Source organism: Leptidea sinapis, chromosome 44 (genome assembly GCF_905404315.1).
Source record: "Leptidea sinapis chromosome 44, ilLepSina1.1, whole genome shotgun sequence".
NCBI lineage: Eukaryota > Metazoa > Arthropoda > Insecta > Lepidoptera > Pieridae > Leptidea > Leptidea sinapis.
The window spans coordinates 7,824,986-7,839,706 of record NC_066308.1 but is presented as its reverse complement, the minus strand read 5'-3'; the positions used below and the strand labels follow the sequence as shown (position 1 = coordinate 7,839,706).

The following is a 14,721-nucleotide window of genomic DNA, read 5'->3' as shown; positions in this document are numbered from 1 at the left end:
AGAAAACGCCACTTGATTTAAAACAGATACCTATTCGGACGACTGTGCCAAAACAAGAGTGAAGAGGGAGAAAAAAGCGAAGTATTAAAAATAGATTGCACGAAATGTGAAGCAAGTCAGATCATGTGAGAGTTAAGAGGTGCGACAGCCGCTGACAGAGTGCCAACAAATCGTCACGTATTAGCGCGATCACATCCACTGCCCCTTGTCGATTGTATTTACACAAAATGTGATAACATGCTGGTAAACACTACACGCAATAATGATTTGATTGTTATCATTGTGGTAGCTGCTTGACGAATCCACATTCAAGGCTGCGGCAACAAAGGTGGCATTGCTGTATTTTATATTGCTCTGGTAATTGAACTTGATAATTTAAGGTCGCCCGAAGGAAATTGTACGATACTAGTTACTTGGGAAAAAATATTTGCATCGATACTGTTCTTTCCTATTACATTTTCTTTCAATTATTTGATTTTTATATTATAGAAGAATAAATGAGCTAGTGAGTCATCGCTTAAGGTAGGTACGTCATATTATTATAAGCAGTAGGAATAATGAATCCCTACTTATATTATAAATGTGAATGTAAGTTTGTTTGTTACGCTTTCACGCCTACACCACGGAACCGATTTTGATAAAATTTATTACAGAGATAGACAAGAGCTTGGGAAAGGACATAGGCTAACTTTTATCGCGAATAAAAGGCTTGGCGGGGCTGGAATAGGGGTGAAAGTTTGTATAAAAGTTAATCATTATCGAATATAACACCATGAAACTTTATTATATTTTATTTAGGCACTTAAAAAAATAAATAAATATTTGCTCTAGCAACTAGCTAGCTCACAGCAGTTTGTATGTGTATTATTTGCAAAGCGAGAATATCAAAAAATAAAAAATTCTGCCCAACGTAACTATTCCACAAAGACGAAGTCGCGGGTAAAAGGTAGTAAAATATAAATGTTAGTAAAATCACATTTAAGGTACATCCAGTAGCACTTAAACCCTCTTAAGAGTCAATATGGCTTAAATAACGTTGTTTATGTACACTAAAACTTCAGTTGAGCAAGGTTAATAAGCCTTATTCATATAATACGTGAGTTAGCCTCGATTACCACAGCTCCAAGGTAGTGGGAATGAAAGGACATGCATCTCAGCATCATCACATGTAGAAAGCACCATAGATCCACGGATTCAAAGTGCAACTCAAAATATACAAAATAAATACATAGTTGCAACGATAAAATGATTGGGCATATGAACACCCAAAAAACTAAAATTATGAATAACTAGTAATACAAATGAAACTATAGCAATAGAGACCAAAACTATTGAATATGTGTGTCTTGGCCAGATAATATGTAATAAAGAACTTATGAATAAGTAAATCGAAAAAACATTAGCAAGTACTTGGTGAAGGTTCTGGTCATTCAAACAAATAATGAAAAGCGTTCATATCTCCCAATCAATGTAGACAAAAGTTTTTATAATACGTGTTCATGTATGACTTATGGTTGCCAAACTTGGTCTCTTACAAATAAAAACATAAACAAATTAAGTGTGCCAACATGGGATTAAGCGCAGAATGTTGAGAATAAGAAAATATGATAAAGTAACAATAATAAACATAAGAAAGAAAACAAAAATGGAAAGTGTGGAAAAACCAGTTAAGCAGCTAAAATGCCGTTGGACAGGACATGTGATGAGAAGCTAAAAAGATAAATGGACAAAAAACATTATATTGTGGTATCCAAGATATTGAAAAAGAAATAGAGGGACACAAACGATACGATGGGAATATGAATTTAAAAGATTGCTGGACCAACTTGGAGAAGAACAACTTACGACACGAAAATGTGGGAAGATCTGGAGGAGGCCTATGTCAGCGGACAAGCGACCGATGAATAACATAAGAAATGTTTATATTATATTAGGTGAAATATAATCAGAACCATTTAGTGTAATTTGTGGCATATGTTAAGAATGTACTTTATTTAGTTTGCTTGCAATAAAGGCTTCATTCATTCAAAATGATCGGGTGTATATCGAAAATATTTAACTCGCAATCTATATTGATAGCTGATCAGAATCTGACCTACCTTGTGGGTGGTCGGATTCTGCGTATTGCACAGGTGAGTGGTGTGGGCGCGCCTTCCCAGCCGCATGTGTCCGAGAGCTCCCTGCTACCTGCCTCCGCGAACACCCTCGACTTTATTTGTGTTGAGCCTGGCAGTACTCCGCGCTGTCCAAGCGGAACTCCATCAATGTCGCCACAGAACGAATGTCCAGCTGAAACAATATGCTTAATATAAACTACACAAATATTATAAAAAACTAAGTCTACGGTACTATCGACATACGGATGGTTACAACCGATTTCAAACCAACGTAGATTACTATCGAACTTGAAATGATTTTGAGCCGATAGACACCAGCTTGAAAATTATTTCATCAATATCGACTTAGGTACCATCGCGTAGGAAGATCATATAACATATCGTATAAATTTAAAATATCTGGACGACCGAGCCTTGCTCGGATTTTTAAGAATGTATCTATCTGGACTCGAACCGGGGCCTTCTGCTTTCCAGATCACCCAATGTCCCATCTGAGCTATTATAGTCTTGCATATAGTGGCGAAATTTACCTTTGTATTAATATGTTATTGTAGCTGTCTCTCATTAAAACACGGATAAAACTACATTTTTTAAATTGAAACCTAGCGAGATCGATTTGTCCCCGAAAGCCAAAAAATTTTATGAAAATCGTTGGAGCCGTTTCCGAGAGCCGATTCAGATTATATATATATATATACAAGAATTGCTCGTATAAAGATGATATACGCATTTTATATTTGTTTATATCAACTGAGACAGGTCGAGGTGGAAATCGTTATATGAGTTTGTATGGTTAGTCTCCGCAACCATAATACATATTTAAATTTTGTTATTGTCATTATTATAATTTTGTTTTGCTAGTTCACATGTTTATCATCAAATTCAATAAAAGCCTTTATAGTAAGTTTCTAAGTGTGTTCATTCTGTACATTGTTATTAAAACATTAAAAGTCTGCTACAGGATTCCTTGTACAAACATAAAAGGTAATAAATCATTGTTAATCAAATTTTAATGAAGACTTCACCAACACTGAAACATTCCCATGTCTAGAAAGATTTTCCTTGTAAGTAGGTAAGCAGTCTAAAAACGAAGATTATTTTTATATGATAACACTCATCGAATTGGACTCTTAATTGTTGTTTCAGGCCAGATGATAAAAAGTCTAAAAATACATCTACCCGAATTTGTTTACAAACAATTTAACGCATGAAAGACAACGCAATGTTTCTTGGCAAGAAGACTGTCGGCAATCATATAACGTGTCCAAATTTAGCGCGAATTTCTGTTTTAATGTGGTAAAGGTTATTTTGGAATGAGTATTCCCGAAATCTAACTTCGATACATTTATCAACAGATCATTACATAATGTTTCTTATCATTCATTTATTTAAAATATGAAAACAGATAAGCCCAATAGACCAAAATAAATAAGAACATTACTGAAATATACACTACGGAGAAACATTATTCATTATTAACAGATCACTTTAAGGAGTTATATGAATTTTACGATAGCTAATAATAAGTAACGAGGCAAATAATTAAGAACTATTTATTATTCTTGAAGATTCATTCAAGGAAACAACACTACAGACTTGGGTGGGTGCCAAGCGTCGAGACGGGGATGATTTTTTAAAATAATAACTCTTTTACTTCAACCAATGTATTTTGATGGTGATAAAGAACTCGAAAGTGGATAGAATAATAAATATAATGTTTCACATGTAAACGTAGTAGTTATCTCATCTTGTGCATACAATTAATATCTTGGATCAATTGAGAAGAATACGCCACCCTTACCGACTAGACGGTCGATAAACTCCAGCCGGGACCTCCCCTATATATGGAAACATTGTAGACAACAATAGACCATTTATTTAGACTCTTCCGAAGTTTCAGGCCGTTTTTCCAAAATCAAGATATTATGCAAAATAAATACATACAACATAATATGTTTGGGATTGACACTGCGGATGTTATGTGTCTATCAATAGACTTGGCAATGTGCATGTTATACTATGAAATCTAATAGAGTGGATATCGTGTTGCTTTAGACATCGAGACACGAGGCAAACAGGAGGCTGACCACACAGGACAGAGCAACCGCAACATACATAACACAGAGCTTGTTTAGCAAACAAGCTGTAGTAGGAATGAATGCATGCTGGGGAAAATGCTAAGATCAATTTAAACAAAATAATTACCAAGCAAGGTGGTGACGCAAATTTCAACAATAAAGCGGAAATGTTCGCCAGTCGAGGTCGTAACTAAAGTAATAAGCAAAATGCTGCATAAAACAATTTTGAATGGACATAAAGACTACTTAACGTCACATAGAAAACAACGCAATAATCGATCTTTTTATTGATTCTGCATACGCAAAAGAGTGAAAAACAAAATGAATCAGTAACTTAGTTACACGATTAGACTGCAATATTGAACAAAGTATCCTTGAAGCAAAAACTCTGCAGTCACTGTTTACCAAACAGTGATTTTCCGCGTGCCTTATCTCGCCGGTTAAGCCAAGCTCAGGATAATATAATGCATGCTTATAGTTACGACACGTTTCTAACCTAACCCTCCGATTCTAATTACATAAGCAAAATCCTCAAGTCAAGTTTGCAAGCCAACCATGTCAGAAAATATACATACTCTTGCCATAATATTGTCACATGGCAAAGAATCTAAATTTTTATGGTAAGCCATATTGTCTAAACCTAACCATACATTTCCAGCAGATTAAGATCGAGGCCAGACTTCAAATCCGATGAAGTCAGGAACGTTCGTTTCCAACCACGCTTTCGTGGATCGAGCTTTATGAGACGGTGCTGATCATCTGATGCTTGCTAAGTTGCTGATAGTACCATTCTTGGTTATAAAACATAGTGTTAAGAAGAATCGTAATATTTTATCACTTCTTTCTCAAAAATATGACTCCTTGATAAACATCCCACCAAACTATCACTGAAGTCGCATGAAGCTAACTTTGTTCATACTACGCTGACTTATTGATAAGCTTCTCATAGGCTATTAGTATTAAGTCATTGTGCTTATTAAAATATTGATGATAAAAATATGCGCGTCAATAAATAAAATATTTCCTTACATCAAGAATTTGTTTGTATTTCACCACCCTGTTCATTCATTTTTAAATTATCGGTTATAATAACGATCAGTGCGTCTCTTTAATCATGGTTCATGGTCCTATATTCAATTTTCGATATAGTAAAATCTTGGTTTCGGACAATTTTTCTTGGAATTCTTCCTTTCGCTGCTTTGATCGCATTTTTAGTACGAATAATACGCGGACTGTCAGACATTTTTGTTTCCAAATGTATTAGTAATTTTTTTTTGTAACAGTAGATATTTTTGGCCAGACTTTAGTCTTCCACATCCTTTACGAGAGGTTGGACTTACTTGGTCATATTATAGATATCAGTAAACATATTAGATTTTCCATTCGAACCATAAAATCGGTTTCACGTTACACAATAAAGTATAACGTTAAAAAATCATCTAAATCACAAATATTAACATCAAATTAACAATGAAATTTTGTCATTTTAGTAATTTTTAGTCATCATCTATGAAGGTGTTTTTTACAACAATATTTACTGCTACAATAATAATTGTAAGTTTATGACCAATAAATGCTTCCAATACTATAATAGTTACAAAAAAGAATGTTTGTGAAAATATTCTATTTATTTTCGATATTTAATCATAATATCTGTACAAGTGAAGTAAAGTTTATGTAATTTTAAATCCAGTTACAAAACAAAAAAATATAGAATAATATTGTCATACAGGTGATAATTTAAGGGAGTTTTAATATCCTTTTTTTAATCGAAATTGTTATTATAATTTTGACAATCTTAACAGGTCTATACATAACATCAAATGAACTTGAACCAAACAATAAATGTAGTTTTAAAAAAACTAAACAACACGCTTTGGTTGCAAAGATAATGGTTGAAATTTAAAATGAACATCAATTCTTGCCCTTTTGACGATAGAAAAATGATATAAATTAACAAAAATCTTATTTTGTAAATTGAAAATTGGAATTATTTTATCAAATTAATGTATTGTCATCGGTCCTCGATAAATCTACGAAGTTTGAACGAAATCTTCCCGTTTAAAGTGGGTCAAAATCGCGCCCAAATGAGTCGGCTACAAACAAACATACATACAGGTGAAGCTAATAAAAATCGTGTATAAACATTAAACACCTTAATGTCGGCAACGGTCTTGCTATTTCGTCTGTCGTAGAAAATGAAACATGTCCATTTAAATAAATGATTTATTACTGATTATCAGGAGATTCACAGACACGCTTTACTCCATAAGGAAGAAGGTAATCCTTACCTCTACATATATATAATTAAAAGTACAATTTTGCTCTCAAATCTCTTCAAGCCGTGGCTCTATCCTTTTTTTAGCATTCAACCTTCAGGGCTTCGAAGCTAACGTTTCGGCAAGCTTAAAAACCGTAAAATTTTCGAGAGGTAAACTAAAGGAAGAGACGTTTACATCGGTCCCTAATAATATTCTCAAGAATAGCGCTAAAATTCTGACGTGTGGTTTGCTGATACACAGTTTTCATGATTGTTTTAACAACGTCCATGTTTCATTCAACGCCTACTGTAATTGGCTTCACAACAATAAATATTTATAGCATAAACAATATGACTTCGCAGTTATTTCGTTGGTATTTTTAACACTAGCTGTATCCGGATACAAAATTAATTTTTAACCAAGATTTATTATCAATTTCATTCTCTTTAGGATGAAATTAAATTAAGTAGTTATAAGATACCATGCGACGAAAATCAGCTTGTCAAAATACATTATTACAGATATTTAAATTATGTAGAGAGAATTCATTATTAAAATAAATTTGTTTTAATAATAAGGTTTAAAAAAATTCTACGATGTAAATACTAAAGTGAAGGATATATATGTAACAATAGGTAAACAATATATTTTCCTCTTACAAGTTACAAGCACAAATAACACCCGTAATTATTCGCTTGTTATTTAGCAAATAATGTAAAACTTTGTAAATGAATTCAATCTAAAAGGTTAACATTATTTTGCAACTATCCCACATATCAGTAAGATTAACTGAATTTCCTTGATAAGATACAGCGGTTAAATGTCGAACACTGCGATACGAATATTTTATCGCAAAATAAGCATACGAACGAAACACCTGTTGCCGCGAAACTAAATAAATGGAACAAAAAAGGCAAAATAGCTACATGCCATTAACCTTTTTGTATAGGAAACATTGGTCCGTTTACCTGACTCGTAACAAAACGAGCATATCCAAAATGATAAATGCGAAATACCAAAGATCTACTTTTGTCGCACGCACACCGATTTAACACATGTCAGAAGCAATTCGGGACACAGAGGTTAAACATGACACAGCAATCACTTACATTTCTCTGCTACGATAGGTGAGATTGGAACTCAAAAAATGGAAAATAATAAGAGACAATAAACACGCAACTGATGCTGTCCTCGGAGACAGTGGAAGGAATTATGAGTTCACATTGCAGCGAGTCGACACGGTCCGTGCCGCGATCGTGTGAAGACTGAAGACTGGCCTGAGCGTTGAGTTGGCTCGTGGCGCGCCACAACTACGTCACACGCGACGGCGGCGGCCGACGATGGCGTCATCTCCACCGACACATGCCCTACACTCGCATGCCAACATTTAAGCGGCACATTTGAAATTAATTTTTCACGTCCACGAGTAAACACTGAGGAAACACACAGATAGAAGACTAAACAACGTCCGAACGTAGAAGACAATGGTTGAATAGCAGACACAACAAGTTGTGCAATATGTAGATGTGAACACGATCTTAATATCGTTGCGTGTAGAAGATTAATGGTAACTTGAGAGAGAATCCAATTATAAGGTTTCAGTAATTATACCACACATAGGAGAAAATAACACTAAGTATGCACTAATTATTCTTGGTTTATTGCGTCTTAGCCTTACCTATTCACGACAGTGAACTGGAAAGGTACTGATGAAAGTTTTCAGAAAGTTGAACATTTAAGTGGGTGAACAGTGATCCTGTCACTGCGTAGGCGATAGCTCCTACGCGGTTCGAGCACAATTGAATTTAAATGCCATCGCCAGACCTAATAAGTATCAGGAAGACATGTGAACAGTAATATTAAATCGGTACTGAACGCTAATAATAAAAGTAGTAAGTTTTGCAGAACACATAATATTAAGAAACAAAATAAAATTCAAAACGTTTTCGATATAAATGTGTTTGAGGGCAAATCAATAATGATTGCTCTTTATGCTCACGATCAACGATAAATCAAGATGATAGAATTTAATTTCATGTATATGTGATCCACTGAATAACAATTATAGCTATATTATATATTTTGATTACGATTTTAAGGACGGGTTGCACCAACTAACTCTAGCAATAACAAACATGTTAAAGTACCGCTTAACCAAAAAATGAGTTGCACCATTTGATAATTTTTAGATGATGTCATTACATTAACTGTTAACCGTAACCCGTTACCGTCCAACCTTGTTAAATAGCTAAATAGCGACCTGTCACAAGTTCCACAAAAAATATTCGATATTATATTTATATTTCACTTTTTAACTTTTACTTTAGGTAACTATGCCAAGGAATACGATGGTGCAACACATTCCGTAGTCTATGTTAAAGTCTGCGTTACCTACTGTTAACGTTAAATTTTACTTAAACCGTTACTATAACAGCTTATATGGTGCAACTCAGCCTAAGAGTTTAACACGCCCTTCTTAAATTATTTCTTTGATCCACTGAGCGACGTTTATTTACTTCATTCAGTTTAATCAAATCCAATTTATTCTTATGTTTAGGCCAGATGTTTTGCTACTGCTTTGGTGATATATATTACATCTCAGCCATTAGGTCTTATGCATCTTGCTCTTATATAATTTACGTATAAAACCGAATCTAGAACTATTCTGCTTGTAACGGTCATATTGAGAGACCCTTGTATAACCACTCTCTTTATAAGCTACTGCCACATTACACACACTTTTACATCAGTATTATCACAGTTCACTGTATTGTTCAGGAACGTACGTATTACGACGTACTCAGCACTAATAACATACAATTTATTTATAACATGGTAGATTACACTAGAATTACCAACACTGATTCTTAAAATATACTCCTTTAGTCTGATTCGCATAAATATTTCATTTAGCTAAACAGGCTCTCATAAAACCTCACATATTTTTCAAGTTTCAACTTGACTGAGGGAAGTTTATTTACTTCATTTAGTTTATTCATATTCAGTTTATTCTTATGCTTAGGCCAGCATGATTTATGGAATATCTTATGTTAATTTGCTCTTATTTAATTTACAACTAATACCCAAACAGCAACTATTCTACTTGTAACTCATTTAAAGTTTGGGGTTCAATTGATCAACCTGCCCATTACCTAAGTATGTTTTTCCTATCGAGTAGATCAAGCGGTCATATTGTGTTTGGCATAAGCAATGAAAATCATAAATTAATATAAAATTTATAAATATACAGACAGCGTTGCTAACCGTAACAACACCTCATTGGGTGGTCTAAAGTTTATGATAAGTATCATATTTCTTATTAATTGAATGTTATCATAATCGTTATGATACACGAGACGCTGTTTGAGGGACGAACAATGACAGTGGTAAGTGACAACTGGTAACCTTATAATACGATTAACGATACCGCTTGAGGTTTACGCTCCTGATACAAGTTTTTTTTTATTATTAAAATAAGGGACGAGACAAGCAGGACGCTCAGCTGATAACATAACCCAACCATGCAATGCCGATCAGGATTCTTGAAAGACCTAAATATTCTGAGCGCCTCTACAACTGCACTCGTCACCTTGAAACATAAATGTTAATACACAAATAAAATTTGAAAAACAAAATTTTATGAACGAAGCGGGATTCGAACCCACGACCTCCGGCGTTCCGTGCCGGTGCTCTAACCAACTGAGCTAACCGTTCGAGTACCGCCTCGTTATAAAATTCCGTTTGGCTTTGTTCAACTCTCAGGTTGTGGTTTTTCAAATTTTATTTGTGTATTAATCCTAGGAGTGAGGGTTATCACTTTAAAAACATAACATATTGATAAGATGTTAAGTCTCATTTGCCCAGTAATTTTACTAGCTACGGCGTCCTTCAGAGCGAAACACAGTTATACATTACTGCTTCACGGCAGAAATAGGCGCCGTTGTGGTACCCATAATCTAGCCGGCATCCGGTGTAAAGGAGCCTCCCAATGGTGATAGTAATATATTTTCATACTAATAATCACGTGTCTAACGAAAATACATAATGCAGAGAACACTGACACCGGTGCTATTGCATTTATTCCAACTCTTATCCAAATTCAAATATTTTTTATTCAAAATAGGATTCAAAATCACTTATGGAACATCAAAAATTACCCAAAACTCAGCGGTCTTTTTTTTAATAAACATATAGCTTACAATGTAATATCGTACAATAAACATTTATAATTAAATAGCCTGGGGTGTTCGCTTCATTCTCAGTATGTGGTATCATTAAGAAAATCGTTTATGCTATAGTAACCTTTCCCACACACATTTGTGTGGTTTTAAAAGTTCTTTTAAATTTCATAGCACATTTGTTTTGTACATTTTCTAGGATCATATAGTAGAAGCATATACATCGCCCAATAAAAGACTTACTAACTTGACTTAACCGAGTAGTAGGCATAACAATGATTGTCACAGTTTCTAGCAAATTCCTCAATGTGCTTTTGAACGCATAAAGAACATCGTCAAGAATATATTGAGAAGCAACATTCAAAATGTTTATTTCTTTAAATTTATCTCTTAATGATTCTTTGGGACCTAGATTATAAGTATCGCGAATAGCCCTCTTCTGCAGCACAAAGATGGTATTAATATCGGCCGCACTGCCCCATACTAATATACCATTGGACATAATACTATGAAAATATCTTAAGTCTAGTCTTAACTAGTCGCACCGTGTCTATGTCAGTTAACTGTGTAATTTTTTTATCGGCATATGCTGCAGAACTAAGCCTAATCGCCAATCCTTCAATATCCTCAAAAGGTGTATTCCTGGATTTATGTCAGTCAGCCCTTGTCGTTCAGCCAAGTTCTTGGATCCGACTAACTACAGTTCTATGGGTATTTATTACCTCCCTGCTCTCGAAAATCATGAAAAGGATAATTAACTGCCGGCTCTTGGGTATACCTAAACAATCAGGAAGTGTCTCGAATAGGCGGGGATCTTATATCTGTGGCTATATCATTTGGCGCTGCGTAGAGACGTCACTACGTTTTGTGACCTCTACCGCATTTATCATTGGGTGTGTTTAGAAGAGCTGTTTGTCCATCACTGACATTTTTTAATATCATCACCTTGCTTCCCAATTCCACCTTCAGACCATCCCACAAATTAAATTATCATCCTCACTAGCCGGATGTGTAGGGTTCCTTCACAGCGCGCTTCTCAAGGAGCGTTCTATCCAAATTTGGAATGAAATTCATTGCGCGGTGTTTTCATGATGATACGATATGGGTGAATCCCCTCAAAGAAAGAGCGTGCACTTGCTTAAAAGCCCGATAACGTTTCTCTTGTGTTGCAAAGTGTGATCCTACCAGATGACCCGTGGATGATAGAGGATATCATAAAAACAGTGCACTTTTTCGTCTCAAAATGTGAAATACATAGTTGAGGCAAAATATTTTACGCTGGATTTCAAGAGTAGTCTTTACATTTCCATTCTAAATAATTAAAAAATTATTCAGCGTTAATTATTTGTTAAATACGCATTATTGAGTGGATTTTATAAAGTAGGGTTTAACAGAAAAATTTAATAGCCTTTGGCGAATTCACTGATACTTTCAAATGAATATAGATTGAAAGGGATGCAAACCCAAAACATTCAAATTCTATGTAACTACTTCTTCTACAATCTTGTTAATATAAAATGAATACATTAATTAAAATTTGCACTCGTTATTAAGCCATGAACGCAATCCAGCTAATGACGCAAGCATTGTCTGAATAATGCCACCATAAACGGGTCAATTTCAGTTTTCACGTGTTTGCATCACGCGGCAGAACATTAATATTCGTGCAATGCTTTTCTGAAAACGTGATTGTAGTAGGTATGTATCTTCTTATTCCTATATAGAGGCATATAATGTTAAAGAAAATTGTCGCGACTGCTAGATGTGTTTCGGGCTTTTAAGATGGGATAAGTCGTATCCGTTCGGGAATATAAAGTGGTTGTGCGAGGCAAAAAGTTTCTAGTGACACTGTGATGACTGAAATGTGAGACAACGAGATGCGGGTGAAATTTTGCATTTTGCCGTAATGCCTGGTGGTAAAGTAACATGAACTCTGAGCACTCCGCATAATACATGCGACCTCATGGACCGAGTTTCGCACCAACGTCTCCATTCTCCAAGGAACTTGGCATAAAATAACGACTTTCAATGTTAGTACAGAGACGCGTCCTTCGGATACGTCTCGCGTCGCGAGAGTGAGTTCATTGAGAGCCTTGTCGTGCAGGGCAAGAGAGGAAGGCCGTCCATGCCATGGACCGACCAAATTAAGTCTGCTGTGGGCGGTCCATTGAACGAGTGTACCAGACTGTTGGCTAGCAGGGAAAAGTGGAAAATGCTCGTGGGGCGAGTCACATCTACCCCAAAAGTTGTCACTTCGTAATGACCACGACCACTCTGCCAAGAGTGTAACGAAGAAGAACTTGATCGTGGATGATTCGAACCGCTCTTCGCTGTTCCTGGGGAGCCTCCATCCAGCCAGAGGTGCTAACAGTACAATTGCAGACGGTGGCTTGAAGTGAAGTGCTATCGGGTCTTACTGAGCTCACCAAGCCTTTGAAACACCAATTTAACCTTCTCTTCTAAGTGAGCACGGAAATTAATGAACATCACTAGTTATCGATGCCACTATACAGGCTGTGGCAATTAGGGGAGTATTTTCAAATGAAGAAAGGTTTTTTCGTACGTCGACAAAATTATGAATAATAAAATATAAACGGTGGGTAATTAGAGACGCTTTGATGTATGAGAATGATGATAATAGCTGCGAAGTGTGAAGGTATGACGTCAAGACGTTTAGCCTTAGATAAAGGATTATTCCAATTAGATACCGCACTACCTAAGAACAATAGATTTTTTATTACGGCAACTATTAGACGCTTGTGTGTATGGCATCTTAACACTCAATTGGCATCTTTCAAAATTAGTAACTTACGCTTCGTGCTATTTTACATTAAAATAAATAAAATACTTACTGATGATATGAGATCCCAGTGTTTTTCTTATTGCTTGTAGTATTATTTAAGTTTTACTACGCAACCCAGCATTTTAGTTTCAATTCTTAGCAACGTTTAACAGAACATGTGGCACGTCAACGTCACACATTGTTCGAGACTGGCTCGAATACGCCCATTTTTGCGTAGTATTAGTTGCCGCACTTTGCCACTACGTTTGCGGTATCTAGTTGGAGCGCAACGGAGATCAATACATCATCTAAGCGTTTAGAATTTAGGAGACATCGCTTGGCATACGATAAATTTACGAATGAATGAAAGTTTTGTCTAAACGCAAAAATATTATAGGCTATTCAACTGCGGGCATGTCTATTTGGTCTCTAGCTATCATAAATTTACAAAGTGAATTATATTCATCTCTTACGTATCAGGTCTAAAGTACTGACGTCAAACGAACTCGCAAAGGCAATTACTGATCTCATTTCACACCAGGTCAGTGTACTAATACCCCCATAGAGACCGCCTCTGAAAATACACAACACTTCAGTTTTTCAGTCGAGAATTTTCCGGACTGATAACAAACACGATAATTCGTAAATTTATCAAATAAGTGAATATTATCGTGAATGATTGCGGGACTCAGAAATATTTTACTTATCGGGGATTATCATTTTGGCGTACTAGCAACATTCAATCAAAATAAAACCTCTGTAAAATGTTCAATGATTTGGAGAATATCTTGATGAGAAATGGCACAAATGTATAAGATAAAGAAGGTATCGATTAAATTTTAATATTTTAACTTACATAAGTATGTTTAAAGTTTTCAGTACATAACGGCAATTTCATAGTTTAACGACTTATATCCCTACAAATATTATAAATGTGAATGTACGTTTGTTTCATAGGCGTGCATTGGTTTTCTAGCAAGGTAGGCACCATGGATCGTACTAGTCGTAATTGAGCTCTACAATAAGCAAAGATTGCTTACCGTGGGTGTTTAGTATCTAGTGTAAGGGAAATTTTTATGAGTGGGTGTTCAATAGAAGTTTTGTGATAAAATAACGAAACCAAATTAAACTAAACTAACTTTGACACAAGTGCTATATTTATTTAGGTTCATTAACGAGGTAGGCACTGTCTAATTGCCTATACCTTGCACGCCCCTGGTTTGTTTGTTACGTTTTTACGTCGGAGCTACTGAATCGATTTTGATGAATTTGGAAACTTACAACTATAAAATTGTCTGTTTATTT

The 14,721-nt window shown here is 35.2% G+C and overlaps 1 protein-coding gene across 2 annotated transcripts in view; it reads right to left on the bottom strand.

Annotated features, from left to right (window-relative positions):
- Positions 1-14,721, bottom strand: part of LOC126977319 (PRL-1 phosphatase) — a 41,624-nt gene that overhangs the window by 12,012 nt on the left and 14,891 nt on the right. Inside the window, exons 1-2 of one of the 2 annotated variants that reach the window (XM_050826094.1) lie at positions 7,566-7,734; positions 2,100-2,289 (exon numbers count right to left, since the gene is read on the bottom strand). The gene's annotated coding sequence lies outside the window, so the exon portion shown is untranslated. Of the gene's footprint in view, positions 1-2,099; positions 2,290-7,565; positions 7,735-14,721 lie in introns of those variants that run through there. The other variant, XM_050826095.1, reaches the window with a different exon arrangement.